This window comes from Varanus komodoensis, unplaced genomic scaffold, assembly GCF_004798865.1.
Source record: "Varanus komodoensis strain SLA01 unplaced genomic scaffold, ASM479886v1 scaffold8, whole genome shotgun sequence".
NCBI classification, from domain to species: Eukaryota; Metazoa; Chordata; class Lepidosauria; order Squamata; family Varanidae; genus Varanus; species Varanus komodoensis.
Window position 1 is genome coordinate 464,364 of NW_025336481.1, and position 8,383 is coordinate 472,746.

Here is an 8,383-nt window from a genome sequence, read left to right on the forward strand (position 1 = left end):
CATGACTGGCTACGAAAGCGGCTCACACAGCGCTTCTCAATGGCTGGGGAGAGCAAGCAGGCTCAGCCCTGGGCCTTGTGCTCTTCAACGTATGTGCGTATTAATGGCTTGGATGAGGAGGTGCGGGGGAACGATGATCACAGATGCAAATGACCCAAAACTGAGTGGGACAGCAAATACCCTGGAAGACAGAAAGAAGATTCACGGCGGCCTTGATTGTTGGGAGCGTTGGGCTGAAAACAACTGAAGGAAATTCAACAGGGACAAATGCCAAGTCCCGCAGCTGGGAAAAAGAAACCAAATGCACCATTGCAAAATACTTGGCTCAGCAGTGCTGCACGTGAGAAGGATCATGGAACTGTTGCGGATCATAAGCTGAATATGAGTCAACCATGTGATGCGGCTATTTTAGGGTGCATTAAGAGAAGTATCACTTCCGACTCCCGTGAAGTGCTAGTTCCCCTCCACTCAGCACTGGTTGGGCCTCATCTGGAGTCCCGTGTCCAGTTCTGGGCACCACCATTGAAGAAAGACGGAGACAAGCTGGGAAAGGTTCGGAGGAGGCAACAGGGACGATCGGGGACTGGAGGCAAAGCCCTGTGAGGAGGGACTGAGAGGAACTCGGTATGTTTAGCCTCAAGAAGGGAAGACTGAGGGGAGGCAGGATGTTGTTGTTGCTAGTTGCAAAGTCGCGTCCGACCCATCGCGACCCCATGGACAACATTCCTCCAGGCCTTCCTGTCCCCCATCATCCCCTGGAGTCCACTCAAGCTCACTCCGACTGCTTCAGTGACTCCATCCAGCCACCTCATCCTCTGCCGTCCCCTCCTTCTTTTGCCATCTGTTGTTCCCAGCATCAGGCTCTTCTCCAGGGAGTCCTTCCTGCTCATTTGGTGACCAAAGCATTTGAGTTTCATCTTCAGTTTCTGGCCTTCTGAAGAGCAGTCAGGGTTGATCTCTAGGACTGACTGGTTTGATCGCCTTGCGGTCCAAGGGACTCGCAGGAGTCTCCTCCAGCACCACAATCCAAAGGCCTCAATCCTTCGGCGCTCAGCCTTCCTTATGGTCCAGCTTTCACGGCCAGGATAGCACTCTGCAAAGACGTGAAGGCTTGTCGCGGAGGGCTCAATCCACAGGGAGCCGGGTTCTGGCCGGGCGTCAGGAAGAACTTCCTGACTGGCAGAGCAGTGAGCAGCGGAGCCCAAGGCCCAGGGAGGTGGTGGGCTCTCCCGCTCTGGAGGCCCTCAAGAGGCAGCTGGACGGCCGTCTGCCGGGGTTGCTGTAAATGGGGGTCCTGCACTGAGCAGGGGGCTGGGCTTGGGGGCCTTCTCAGCCCTTTCCAACCCCACGGTTCTCGGATTCGGTATCCAGGGTGGAATGGGGTTTGCAGGCAAAGACGCCTTGGCTTCTCAGCAGGCATGTCCCATTCTGAGCATGTCAGCTTTCCACAGCTTGGTGCCCCTCCCGCGTATGTGCTGGACTGCACCTCCCATGATTCCCAGCCAGCAAGGCCATCGGCCACCCAACACACCCATGCCAGCTGCATCGGGGAAACATGAACACGAGCTCGGTCCCGGGGCCCCTCTTTGCCTCCCTGCGCAAGGGTCCCACCTGCTCCACGGCATTCTCGTTTCTAGACCCCTCCCAAAGCTAAAGTTCTCCAGATAGCTCACAAAATTTACATCCTGCTTTTCCAAAACAAAGAGTGCTCAAGACAGCCAAGAAGAATAACATTTAGATAAAATGCACTATTACAATTATAACAGAAAAACAATCCCATCCGTTAAAAACGCGTCAGCCAAGGGGAGCGCAGGGCAAGGGTAAACAGACGCTGCTGCCATCAGCACAATTTGCAAGAGTTCCCGGGCCGCGTCCCCTGAGACCGCCAGATGTCCTGCTGGCAGGCTCCTCGCATCCCGCCGCCATCGCCGGGGAGCGGCCTGTCCGCGCCGCCCACCCTCGGGGGCTGCGGGAAGGCAGGGCGCCCCGTGCTTTGCCCCCCGGGCTTTGTTTCTCTCGCTGCCAAGAGGATTCTCGAGTGGGACGGGGAAGCGGCCCCGGCGCCACTCGCGGAGGCAGAGCGCCTGCGTGCACCCGTTGCTGGGGAGCATGGGCGGGAGGCTGTGCCCTGCCCTGCCCTGCCCTGCCTTGGGCTTCCCGTTGGGGCCGCTGGGTGCAAGCAGGATGCTGGGCCAGGTGAGCCCTCGCGCCAGTGCAGGGGGCTCTTTGAATGCTCTGGATGGGCCCCGGCTGCGTGGCTCTGTGCCAGCGCTTCCGAGGTTCTCTGCCCCACACGGGCTCGCATGATCCTAGCCACCGATCTTCACGGCCACTGTGGCGCAGCAAACGTGAGGATTTCTCGGGCCGGATCTGTGCTTCCTAGGCACGATTCCGCAGCTCTCCAGGTGTAGCAGCAACCTGCAGAATGGAGCGGCACCGCTGGCCCGGCTGGGGAGGCAAAGGCCGCTCTCCTCTCTGCTTGGCTTCTTAAATTATGCCCCCAAATAGCGCTTTGCTGCCCCCGAGGTCCTGGCCGCTGCTCCGGCTTGCTCAGTCCCCCACGCAGAAGCCGTCTCCAGCCCGACCCGGAGCTCTGGGCCCAGGGACAGGTCAGGGAAAGCCCAGAGCTGCCGCCGGGAAAACCAGTGCTGGGCCGGGCCGGCCGACCTGTCTCCCCGGCAAGCATCTTTGGGCAGCTGCTGGCTGGTGAGCGATTATGGGCTGCCAGAGATAGCGGAGGGGTGGCTGGGCTCTGGGCGCACGATGCAACAGACGGCAGGACAAAAGGGGCCACCGAGCTGCTCCCCAACTTGGAGTGCCGCACAATGGCTTGTTCTAGGGGGCCCTTGACTTCCCCATCCACCTCGCTGGCAGGAAGAGCCAAGGCTTTCCAGCCCTTCTATTCCTTACACAGTAACCCTTCCCGCATGTTTCGGTCCCCTGGTCCAGCTGCTGCCACTTCTGTGGAAGTGGAACAAAACGTTGGTAAGAAAAAGCAGTTTTGGGTGGAATGACGACATGTCGCGGGGCTTCACGCCAGGCTTGAGGGCCCGAAGTGCCACGCGGAGCCACGGCGCCGTTCTCCTTGTTAGAGGTCGCACGCTCTCTCTGTGCCCAGGGTGATGCGCTTGCGCAAGCGCTCCAGACCCTCCGCCCTGCCCGATGGCCCCCGTCCAGGATGGAAGCGGAGCCTGTGTGGGCCAGGCCTGGAAAACAGACGTGGGCTTTCAGGAGATCATTCGTTCGCGCTGACGAAGCGATTGCCGGTGAGAGCGAACTTCCGTCGTCAACAGAGCAGGATGCTGATGGGCACGAAGCAGAAATGCACAGTGAAGCCCCGCACCCCTCCACCATAGACGAGCGAGGCTCCACGGCTGAGCAAGGGCTCCCAGAGGAAATCCCACGCGCACAGCCGGCATGGGGCGGGGAGTCGCCCTCTGCCCCACACGGCCTGGAGCAACTCGGCAGCTCCTCTCCGCAGACTTCCGGACTTCTCGCAAAGGACAAGCGGTTCTTTAAAGATGAGCTGTCTCCCTTGGGCTCCCCCCCCCCCCCCCCTTTGACTGGCTTTTCAGGCAGCCTGGAAATCCATCCATCCATCCATCCCTGCACGGTGGAAGGCGGAAGCAGAGGCTTCTTCTGGCGAGGGCCTCTTCTGGCGAGCGGAGCTGGGCTCTCCCGCAAGCACCCAGCTCGGGCTGGGGTGGAAGCCGGGCCCCGGACCTCTGCCTGAGCAGTGCACCGGGGAGGGGTAGCCGGTGGGCCTCCTGTCTTGGCAGCGAATTGGGAGGCGTCCTTCTGGGCCGGTCTTCGCTTCTTTAATAGAAACTGACCCAAAGTCGTGAATGTATTTATAGGCGGGACAGAAAGAGCATGGGAGTTCCTTTTTTAAACTGAATGTAGGGGAAATGAGGGAGGTGAGTTTTCCCTACTGGCGGGGTGGGAGGGGGACGCAGAGCTGGGCCTGGCCCAGTCCGTCAACACAGCTTTGCGCTCCCTAAAGCAGTGGGGGGGGGGCACCGAGTCTCTTGCCTGCCCCCCCTCCAGGCCACCTGCCCCCGGAGAAGCCGTCCTCACGGTGGCTGCCGGGGGAGTCAGGCCCCTCTAGACCAGCTTCCCAGGCTGGGGGACGAGGCACCAGTGGCCAAGGAGGACCTGCTGCTCCCCGGGGGAGTTTCCAGGGAAGGCCGTTCAGCACCACCTGCCCGCAGACGCCCCCTGGCAGTGCCCTGCCTTCCCCGCTTCTTGGCGTGGGACGTGGCCTTCAGCCGCGAGCGCCTCTCTTGTCGGGCGACAGCGGCGGGGAGACCGGCCGGAGCACCTGCGGGCTGCCACGGGGGGGTGGGCACAGGGCCCGGTCTGCTCCCCCAATTCACCGCCGGGACAGGAGGCCCCCCCAGGAAGGGCCCCCCGCTCCGGGCATGTGGCATCGGAAAGGCGAGGTTCCTTCCCTCCCGGAATGCCCCCGCCAGGGCTCGGAAGCAACTGAAGCCAGAGCGTCATCCCCCCAAGGGCACCCAGGTTTTGGTGCGAGAGAGTCCGACGGGCCCTGGCAGGCGCTGTCCTGCGTGGCTTCTTTCAATGGGTCTCCTCTACATCCGGCTGACAACTCGTGGCTGTGATGATCGGGATCGAACCTCGGAAGAGCTGGCACAGAGCCACGCAGCCGGGGCCCATCCAGGGCATTCGAAGAGCCCCCTGCACTGGCGCGAGGGCTCACCTGGCCCAGCATTCTGCTTGCACCCAGCAGCCCCAACGGGAAGCCTCCCACTCATGCTCCCCAGCAACGGGTGCAACTTGTTGGCTGGGTCCCACCGCACGGCCTCCGTGGCATGAGGATTTTTGCCCAAATGGACTGGTCAGATGGCTGCCTGGTTCCCATGGCAACACGGTCGCCGGGCCCCTCGCTCTGTCCTCCACCTCTCGCCAAATCTCCCAGCAGCCCCTGCAAATGATGCCCCCGCCCCTCCGGCTCCAGTCTCGGCTCGGGACCACCGCAGCCTTGCCCTGCTCGGCCCCCTGTGGCCCTGAGGTGGGCTTCCCCTCCCAGTGGCCCTGCTTGTCTGGCACTTCCCCAGCTGCTCCAGCCCCACGGAGATTTTTACTAAATGAGAATAAACAGTTTTGCTACGATTCCCCCCCTTTGCCCTCCATGGATGACACATTACTCAGCCAATGGGAATTAAGTGAGCCCCCCCCCCATTGCTAGGATGCTGAGGGCAGTAGAAATTGAAGGCTAGAAGTGGCCCCACCCACTGCTGCTCTTGCCATGGGACTCTATGGTGTTTCCAAACCGGCCACGGGAAATGGCCGTCCGGGGTCTGGATGGCTGGAGAAGCGGCTGTGGAGCTTGGGGTGTGGAGACCTGAGAGCGGGCTGTGGATTGTCTCGAAGGTTTTGGGAAATGAATTCCACAGCGCAGGAGCTGTGGAGCTGGACGCAGATGATAGGACGGACCCACCCCCAGAGCCAGATTTCCCCAGGACTACTCAAATGGTGCAAACGCAGCCCCCGAGCACAACGATCCCCCCCTTGTTTTTGTCAAGAGCACCCATGTTGCTTAATGAGCAGCGAGCAGGCGGGCTCCTTCTTTGGACTCCCGTATGGGGAAAGAGATGGTGCCGCTTTCTGTCCGTGGCTCCATCTCCCCTTCGCTGCCTTTCCCTTGACTGTCCCCTGTGGGGCAGGAATCACCCCTCTGCTCCCCCTTCCCCTTATGCCTGGGGAAGCCGCTGCTGTTGCAAGGCAAGGGGGGAGGCTGATGCCTCAGCATCCCCACCGGCAGAGCTGTCCACTCCCCGTGGCCAGCCCTGTGGCAGGCTGCCCCACCAGGCCACGAGGGCTCCACGGCCCCCACCTCCAGTGCCTGGGCTGAATGGAGGGCTGAGCAGGTGGCGGGAAGTTGGTTCTTGGGAGGGTAGGATTGCTCTGTGCCTTTAAAAATATCTCCAAAGCTGCCCGGGCCACACGGGCACTCGGTTTCCAGAAACCCCGTGCAGGCTCTTCTCCTGCATGGGGACAGCGGCTGACCCCTGGTGGACTTGTGCCCCAGTCCCTTGGCCCTGCTGGGCCAGGAACAAATGCAAAACCAGCCCCTCCATGCCCGTGCCTGCCTCCAGCCGTGGTGCTGATGAAAAGCCACTCTGCACATGCCCCAGAACTGGATGCTTGCACCCAAAAGAGGTCCCAGGGTGAGCCCAGACCAAGCTCAGGACTGCTTGCGGACTCTTCTGCCTTTGGATTATCTCGGCAGGACGTCCATTTCCGCGTCACAGGCAGCCGGTCCCTGAGGGACACCTTCACCGAGCGGCTCAGCAGCAATTTAGGAAGGTCGCCCAGGGATGCAGCACCTGCTGCCTCCCCCCGGCCCGCAACACACATGCTTAGCCTGTGGAAAGCCCCCTCCTCAGAGGGAGCCAGCGGAAGTGGTGGTTCGCCCTTGCAGGAGGAGGGAACGAGTCTGCGTCCAACACGGGGGGGGGGGGTCACCCACCACGCCCCCCCCTCAGCCTGCCTCCTTCGCCCAGACTGCCTGGCGTCCAGACACGCTCCTGATCCTCGTCCGTTTCATCTGCGAGACCCTGGCAACGCGGCAGGCCAGCTTCGTGCCGCTGTGCGGCTGCTCCCTCCCTGGGGTGCCGTGCCAGGACGCTATTAATGCCGCAGAGGGTGGGAGTCCGTTGGCTGCGGAATTCTGTCTTCGCGAATTCCTAGACCCAAGGATCCCGGGGAGCAACTTGTGGGTCAGCAATTTGATTTCTTGTTTCTTTTTTCCCTTTTGCGGGGGTGGGCTTTTTAATATGGTGCATGTTTTGGCCTTGTAAACATATCAAAAAGGCATCTAAATTATGCGTTCTGAGTGAAAACACACTTTGGAATACAAGCTTTGGCAACTTTTCTTTTTAAATCACAACTGGATACAGAAGCAGAATGGAATTCACAGGAAAACACGTGACGGAAAATGCACCCGTTTGCCCATCTGCACTGGGGGAGCCTTTGAAGAATCCCAGAAAAGTCCAGTTGGGAGGGACCAGGAAGGCCAGTGCGTCCAGCCCCCCGCTGTGGCAGGGCACCACGTCACACCGCCCCGCCTGGCGACGAAACGCACTTTCAGGTCTTGCCTGTGTTGTCCCTCATGTTGTGTTCAGAGGTGTGGGACCTGATCCTGGACGTGCGCCTGTGAAGACGGGCCGAAATGCAGGCGGGCTCAGTCAGTGAACCCCGCCGGTCCGTGAGCGCCCTTTTACGACGTGCAAAGCAGCAGGGACGCAGCCCCCTCTGCAGCAGAAGGGCCCGGGCCGGTGCTGCGGATGTGTGGGGGGGGGGGGCGGGGGCACGACAGCTGTGGCAGCGAAGGTGGGATCAGCACAAGGCACGGACGGTGGTCGGCAGCACAAGTGGCCCGGTGCGTGGCCCAGTGCGGCACTCCAGGCTGGCACCAAGCGGCACAGGAAGCCGGGGGCGTGGAGGGAGGGGGAGAGAGAGAGGATTCCTACAGGCCCGTGAGGCCGCCTCCAGCCCTCCAGCCTCTTCTGCTGCTGCGCTGAGTGAAAGCACCACCAAGGGGAAGACAAAGGGCTCCCCTCCAGAGCTTGCTTGTGCGCGGGGCCTTGGAAGCGCAGCAGGAGTGCCGATCCAGCTCTTTTTTTCCGGATTTCCCCTCCAAGATAAGCAGTTTGCTTGCAGTACACCTGGGAGGATGCGCTGGATGTGGAAGCCCTCCAGAAGAGGGAGTCGGGAGACCGAGAAAGAGCGGCACTCCGGTCGCCAGAGTAACTCCCCGTGCGACAAGATGACAGCGCGGCCTCTTGGCACACGGATGGCATCTCCTGTGAGTTGTGCTTCTGAGTCCGTCCCAGAATGGAGCCCCCTTCGGACCTGCGCTTTGCAGCAGGAGCAGCAGAACGCAAGCGGGCCAAACCGGCCTTGCGTGTTTGGACCTGCAGCTCCCACAGTTTGCATGAGCTGCAGGCTCTGGCCGACTTCAGGGGCAGCCCCACAGGAAGTGCACACCGTGGTCTAACATAGAGTTCACCCGAGTGTCGATCACTGGAGCTGATCACATTTCCGTCCCTCAGAAGCCTAAAGCTTGGGAATTACCCCAAGGAAGTGGATTGGTAGTAAATTCAAAGCAGATGAGAAAGAAAGAGTGAGTTTTAGACCTGGCCCACATGGAGACCCATTTAAAGGAAACGGATTTCGCTTACGGTGCGGCGGACAGCAGACGTCTCGGAAGCGGCAACGAAGGTGCGGGACACCGGGAGTGCAAACGCGCAAGCAGAGGCAGCTACTCGCCAGCTGCAGGAGACGTCACACTTATGGTGAACACCACCTGCTCCCGTTTCTAACTGGTTTGTACACTACCCCAGTGTCAATCCAAAAT